This window comes from Cervus elaphus, chromosome 18, assembly GCF_910594005.1.
Source record: "Cervus elaphus chromosome 18, mCerEla1.1, whole genome shotgun sequence".
NCBI lineage: Eukaryota > Metazoa > Chordata > Mammalia > Artiodactyla > Cervidae > Cervus > Cervus elaphus.
The window spans coordinates 67471528-67479580 of record NC_057832.1 but is presented as its reverse complement, the minus strand read 5'-3'; positions in this window follow the sequence as shown (position 1 = coordinate 67479580).

Here is an 8053-nt window from a genome sequence, read left to right as displayed (position 1 = left end):
TCTACCTGCAATGTGGGAGACCCTCGTTCTATCCCTGGGTTGGGAGGATCCCCTGGAGAAGGAAATGGCAATCCATTCCAGTATTCTTGTCTGGAGAATTACGTGTATGGAGGAGCCCTGTGGGCTACAGTCCATGGGGTCACAAAGAATTGGACATGACTGAGTGACTAACACACACCTTGACTGTGACTGTGGACAAATCGTTTGCCTTTTCTTTGGCTGCTCAGCACGACAATTGAGATCTTAGTGCCCTAACCAGGCCTCCTGTGGTGGAAGCACAGAGTCTTAATGACTTGGACCACCCAGGAAATCCCCATTTGCCTTCTTTGAGCTTCAGTTTCCTCTTCTTTAAACAGGAAATAGTAACACCCAATCTTCAGGATGTCTATATGGATTAGAGACAATAGGAACCACCTAACACAGTACCCAGAGAAGGCAATGGCACCCCGCTCCAGTACTCTTGCCTGGAAAATCCCATGGACAGAGGAGCCTGGTAGGCTGCAGTCCATGGGGTCGCTACGAGTCAGACATGACTGAGCGACTTCACTTTCACTTTTCACTTTCATGCGCTGGAGAAGGAAATGGCAACCCAGACACGATGGAAGCGACTTAGCAGCAGCAGCAGCAACACAGTACCTAGCTCGGTATAACACTTCTTAGCATCACTCATCTTTTTGAGTACATACCAGAAATGGTAGCCCCCTCAAAATCCAAAACAAAACAAAAAACTAGTGGCAGTATTTCAAGTACATTTTCTCTTTCTTCCCCCTTTCCCTTTCCTCCTCTTCTTTCTTCCTCCTCCTCTCCCTTACCTTGTGACAAATGTCATCAGTGTTGCAGATGTTTTGATGAGGACCTATGTGCTCTGAGTCTGAGCCACTGTCGTTGTCACAAAAATCTCTCCTTGTTGGCTAGCCATCATTATCACCAACTCTACCATCCTGTGAGCCTAGAGAGGGAGTTTACCTATTAGAACTAGCAATACCTTTCATTTCAGGGTAATGTTGGCTGAAATGTTGCCAGGGTTGTAAGGAATAAGACTTTAGAGCACAGTTTGGGAGAATTCAGTGTATCAGCCCCCTAGATATAGCCTCTTTGCTGCTGCTGCAAACCCAGCTCAAGCCACCATCATGTCTTTCCTGGCCAGGAGTCTCCTTACTGCTGTTTCTGCTGCTATGTTTGAACTCTATAATGTATACTATATTTTGCAGCCAGAGACACCTTAAAACATAAATCACAGCGTGCATTATCCTACATAAAACCCTCTAATTGCTTCCCATTGCTCTTAACATAAAATCCAAACACTTTATCATGCTTTTACAAAGTCCTATATATCCTGGCCACACTAAGGTCTCTGCCATCATCCACTACTTATATTTCCTGTGCTCTAGCCACACTGAATATCTTTTTGTTCTTTAGCCAAGTTAAAATTAGTATTTTCACGTGTGCCATTTCCTTTGCCTAGAATCCTCTTACCCCATGTCTCTCATGGCTATCTTTTTTTCTTTTATTTAGATTAAGCTCAAATGCCATGTCTGCAGAGAGGCCTTTCCTGAATGCCTGATCTAAACAGGTGTCTCCAATCCCCTAGTCTTTTGCTATTGCACTATAAATGTTTTAGTTACGAATTTATCTTTATATTTGTTTTTTATTTGTTTGGTGTTGGTTTCCCCTAACTAGTATGCTAGTTCCAAGAAAAAGAGACATTCTCTGTCTTCTTCACCCTTTTATCATCAGCGCCTGAGACATAAAGGACTCAATAAACATTTGTTAAGTGAATAAACAGATATCCATCCAGAAACTATTTCTCCCCTTCAGAAAGCACTTCTGACCACTTCCAACTGCTCAAATGTTTTGCTCCATGAGTTCTCGCTTTTGCCTTTGAGGAACATCCCCTCGCCCTCCTCTGGAGAGGAGTTCCTAGTGGAGAGTGGTCTCGTTTTTTTGAAGTCTAGGTAAGGTACCTCCTGTCTGTAGTCTGAATTCTTGTAAATAGTGACAGTCTGGTGTTCAACAAGTTTGGATGTCAAAGACAGAATGTTGAGCCGTGGAAATCAGTTTTGTTAGTCAAGAACACATAGCTAAGGCATGGAGCAAAACTGGGCATTGGGATTTTGACCGGTGGGAAGCTGTGCTCATGGAACCATGGTGTGAGATGGCCCAGGGAGAGTGGTATAGATGAATTTTAGATTTGGACTATGGATTCCTGAGGCCATTTCTTATGGAAGCGGAGCATGTATTTAATGTGGCCCATCTAGATTTGTTTAAGGAAGTCTAACACTGTTTATAGAGTCCAAGACGCCTTTGGAGGACCTGCCTCAAAAGTTTTTCAGGCTCCCTCTGTATCTTCCTTTCTGAGGAAGGCTGCTGTAATCCTTCCCACAGCTATACCTTTATCTTTCTCTAAAGTACTTTCCAAATGTTATGGCCTTGGAACAATGGAGAAATGAGATATTTTATAATCAGATTTTCAAAAGTGAGCCTTGGACTGTTTTCAGGCATACAATCTTTTGGACCAACCATTGCTTGTTTGTGAGACATCTTTGCCTGCCATCTATAGGATGTAATTATTTGAGGCAATACACAGAGATGTCCCTTAAGAAAATGCGATACATAGAAATCTGAGCTAGCTGAACTCTAATATATACATTAGAGGTGGCCATATTACAAAATAATAAGTAGCAGACAAATAGATGATTCAAAATAATATTTAATTTAAAGCAATAAGATCATCCCACATACATATGGCATAAAATAAAGAACATGTATTAAAAGAAAAAAAAGCCATCATTTCTCAAGTATCCATAGGGTTTTCTCAACTTTGCTATATGTAGAGAGTATAAATTTTGGTTGGAGTCATTGTTTGGCAAAGCCATTATTTGTTCAAGACAGCAGTAGAGACATCAATTTCCCTCAATTTTCACATAGAAAAGTATCACCCAGATGTCACGACTCCCCAAAACTACCTTCTCTGCACGAGGCATTGTCATTTGTGCTTGCTATAACCATGGGAGGTGCTATTATGCCTGTCCATGGGGAAATAGACAGAATAGCTGATTTCTCACAAATGTGGCTGAGGCTTCATAAATCAAGTCTTGCTTTTTGAATAACAGTCATACCTCTTATTTCAAATCAAAAGCCCAGCAGGTTTTTAACTTCACCAATTTTCTTGGTGAGAAGGAAGCTAAACAATAATGTGTCCGTAAAAGTATGAGCAAGAACTGTTACCCTAGAGTTTTGCAGAAGTGGAAAGATGCAAGAACAGTGAATTTTTTTGTTGTTTTGTTTTTGACATGTTGGGAAAGTCTGTAGACAATTTTGGGTGTGAAAAAAATTGATTAAGAAGTGTAAATGTGCTCTGCTGTTCTGGCCTCAGAAACATGTTTGTACTTCATTTTAACCTCTCTCTCTTCTATTTTATAATGACTTTGTTTTCTGACTATAACGTGGCTGGAATTCTCCAGGCATGACTATATTAGAATTAGATTAGTAAAAAAGAAAATTATACTAAGAAAAAAACTAAAATAGAATATCATTAGTTATTGTTAATATTCTAATAGTTACTTATATTCATTCAAATGAAAATTCATATAGGATTTGAAAATTCATATAGGATTTGACCATGGAGGAGAAAGATTGTTTTTATAATGAAGAAAATATCCACTTAAACCCACTCCAGCATTCTTGCCTGGGAAATCCCATGGACAGAGGAACTTGGCAGGCTATAGTCCACAGGGTTGTAAAAGAGTTGGACACGACTTCACAACCAAACAACAACAGAACCTCCCAAATTTCCTAAATAATTGATAGAAATTTAACCATGTATTTTCCCTGAAGTAATAGGTTGAGAAAGTGTTTCAGTCAATATATCTAATCATATCCCATAGAGTTCTCTAAAAAATGTTGACGAATTCTGGAAACCTTCTGGAATCATCAGTGTTTTGTTTTTTTTTAACTAGTGTTTACTAGTATGCATTTACAAATTAGGAGAAAAAATCGATCTCTTCCTTGGGATCAACCTACTACAATTGTTTAAAAGCAGTGGGTGCATATAATCTGAGAATTAGAAATAGCAGGTGTTGTAAAAAGAGGGAGCAGTTGTTGTTGTTGTTTTTAATATTATTGATTTATTTCTGTATTGGGTCTTCATTGCTGTGTGTGGGCTTTCTCCTGTTGTGGTGGCTTCTCCCATTGCAGAGCTCAGGCTCTTGAGTGTTGACTCAGTAGTTGTGGCACACAGGCTTAGTCGCTCTATGGCATGTGGGATCTTCCTAGACTAGGGATTGAACCCATGTCCCCTGTATTGGCAGGCAGACTCTTAACCACTGAACCACCAGGGAAGTCGTGAGAGGGAGTAGTTTTAAGATTATTTATTTTTTATCTGCTGCCCATTAGAATTAACTGGGAAGTTAACAAATCTCAATGTTAAGCCCATGTGCATGCTCAGTCACTTCAGTCGTGTGCGACTCTTTGTGACCCTTTGGATGTAACCCAACAGGCTCCTCTGTCCATGGGATTCTCCAGGCAAGAATACTGAAGTCGGTGGTCATGCCCTCTCCAGGGGATCTTCCCAACCATGGACTGAACCCTCTTCTCTTATGTCTCCTGCCTTAGCGAGCGTGTTCTTTACCACTATCACAAGCTAGAAAGCTCCAAGCCCACACCTCAGACCAATCAATTAGAACATAAATGATGCAAGTCAAGGTAATTCCAGTGTGCAGCCAAAGTTGAGAACCACTGCTTTGAGAGACTCTACTCATTTAAACAGCCCACTTGAATTCTCCCTTCTTTGAGTTCTTTTTGCTTAACCTATTTTCACATGCCCCCCCTTTTTTTTTAAACTTGAAAAATATGCTGCCTGTGGTCAAGAGATGTGTCTTAAAAGAATTTTATGTAAATTAGTTAAACCACTTCTGATATAAATAAATACTTTTGATAATTACTGGGCTGCAGTCTATCATATTTATAACAAACCATTCTTTCTCCTCCTAGATTGCTTAAATATGTTTCAAAATTGTTAAGACACAATCCACATTCCTTATAATATAGTAATCCTAATCTGTCATTTTTGGCACAGAGTATATGGGAGAATGTGTATCTGTGTGTGTGTATGAATGAATATACATATAAGTTAAATTCTGCTGAAATGCCAAAAGTGAAGTGAAGTGAAGTGAAGTCGCTCAGTCGTGTCTGACTCTTTGTGACCCCATGGACTGTAGCCTACCAGGATCCTCCGTCCATGGGGTTTTCCAGGCAAGAGTGCTGGAGTGGGTGCCATTTCCTTCTCCAGGGGATCTTCCCAACCCAGGGGCCGAACCCGGGTCTCCCACATCATAGGCAGACGGTTTACTGTCTGAGCCACCGGGGAAGTTGGGAAAGCTTATTTAATTATCCAGTATTACTGGCAGCCACTTTTCCTGATCTTATTTTTTTCTACTAAGTACAACAAGAGGCTTATGTTTTTATTACCATGTATAAATATGCATCATCAGTATACCTTTTAATTCCTAGGATAATATCTTAGATGATTTAGGTTGGTGGTTTAACTATACAGTATGACATTATATCCCAAATTTGAAAACAAAGATTATGACATCCATAGTTCCTATATGGACCAAATAAGACTCTAGACTCTTAATGAAAATATCTGTCTCTAGATTTCACCTGAGCTCAAATGAGTTCAAATGGTGATGTGACATACCTGTCTCTTGATTAGTGTAAAAGGAAAAGTTGAACAGACCTTTTTGAAAGAATCTCCCACTTTCACATTTTGCTCTGAATACAAAATCAAGCTTTTAAGTGTATGAGTATAATGACATTAAAAAATCTTAACAGTTAACCAGGGCATTGAGTGAGTAAATGCAGCTCAACCTACTGGTTCCTCTTCTCAACTTTGTTTTAATTTTTCTTTCTTTTTTCTCCTTTATCATGATTCATGGTGAATCATTGTTTTTTGAAAAACTATAGGATTAACAATTTATTATTTGCATTATATAAGCTGGGGATATTTATCATTTTTCTGATATGGGAACCCTAATAAAATATCCAATTAAGATTTTTCAAAATTAATTAACTGGAAGATTCTATTGTTTTTCCTTGTAAAATTTTGTCTGAGAAGCTGGCACTTCTCATTTTTCTGTCTACCATGGCTTAGTTGCTGTAAAATAATATCAGAGCCTGCTTTTAAGGAATGAAGGGGTTAAAGAACTTTGAATTGCTCACACATGACTATGATAAACGTGACTATGATAAACTGTTTTAACCTTTAGCTGCTCTGTGTTACTTCTCACACACTAAAGACTAGCCAAACCCAGATTGGTTTCAGAAAGGACTCCACTTTATTCCTGAAAGAAGCGATTATGTGTGAAATGCTTTTAAACTTAACAATTATGAATATCATCATCCAATGTCAGGCAATACCTATTGTACATGGATTCCCTTTATGATAAAGTTTGACATTTCATGCTAGAACTGAGTACACCTTTTCTTAAAATCAAGCTTTCTCAAGAGTCACTTCTCTGGGCTTATTCCAAGAGGAGGCACCTTGAGGAACACTGTGTTCTCTCCCATTTCTATATCACATGCAACAGCACTCTTGCTGATTAGAGGTAATTTGACAAATGGAATTCAAAAGAGGATTATTAAAACAGCTACCACAAATGCAACACTAGAAATTCTGGACACCTACAGAAACGACTTCTTAAATACATTCTTTAATAATTTGTATTTGACATTTTAGATTTTGAGCAGCTCCTGAGTGAGAAGAGAATTGGAACAAAGACAATATGCTTCGTAAGGTTTCGTTTAGTTAGATGCATCTAGATAGCCATGTTAGAGTCAATTCTAGGAGCTTCTCGGCAATGAGGAGCACTGAGCAGGAGGGACACTGTACGCTAATAGTGATTGCATCATCACCTTTTTCAAGTGTTGAGGTCAGTTTGATTTCAAGAAATAACTGGGTTTTTTTTGTTTACTCTTTTTGCTTTTTGTTATTTTTCTGAATTATTCTGGTTTCAGTAAAGAGAGACCCTTCTCAAGTGTGCTGAACAAAGTAGACTGTTCCCTGAGAATAGGAGTCAAAGAAGGTCTGAATTTCACAAGAGGTCTGACGTGGTAGTTCTAGATACAAGGCTCCTCGTGAACTTTAGTGGCAGGAACATGGGGACTCAATTGAAGTGCAAAGGACTACATCATTCTGTCCCCTTGTCCATCAGCTGCAGAGCAGGGGGAATCAATGATCTACTGTCCACGCAGCAGGGACAAGAGGTAGGAAATGTTTCCTTGATAATTCAGATGCAATATTGTCACAAAATACATTGTTACCAAAAATGTTACTGGAAGCAAATAAGAAATGAATCCACAGAAGAAGTGTTATGGGGAGAAGATGTCAAATTCAGGTTTGCTTGTATTGAACAAGGGGCGACTGCAGACATCCAAGAGCTCGTATGTAGAAGTGATTTGTTTGGTTGAATCTGAAGCTCAGGGCAGAGCGCAGAGCTCTAGAACTAGCTTTGGTTGTCATTAGCACATAAGTGAGAGTTCAAATCATTAGCTCAGATGAGACTGCCTGAAAAGAGTTTATGGTAAGAAAGGCGGTTATACAAAAAAATAATGAGAGGATAAAAGCCTGCAGAACATTGACATTTAAGGAAGGTACAAGACAAGCAAATATACTCATATAGGAGATAGTAACACAATAGAGGTAAACCTAGAAGAGAATAATATCATGGAAACCAAGGATATGCAATTTTAGAAAGGGATGAGTCTCAATCATTCTCAGATAGGAAAGAAAAGACTAAAAAAAATGAGAATAGAGAATTGATAGATTTGACAAGATGGAGGTCACTGGTTGCCATTTCCAGAGCAATTTTTGTAGAATTGAAGCAAGTGCGTGATGCACAAGAGGTGAAACCAGCTTTTCATGGTTGAGAGAATACAGGAATGGGAGGCAAGAATGCCAAGGTAGTTGGAGAAGAAGATTCTTCAGAAGTAGCTGAAAAACAAAAAACAAAGTGAGCACAGGGTTAGAGGTAAGGCCTGGGCCAAGAAGAGA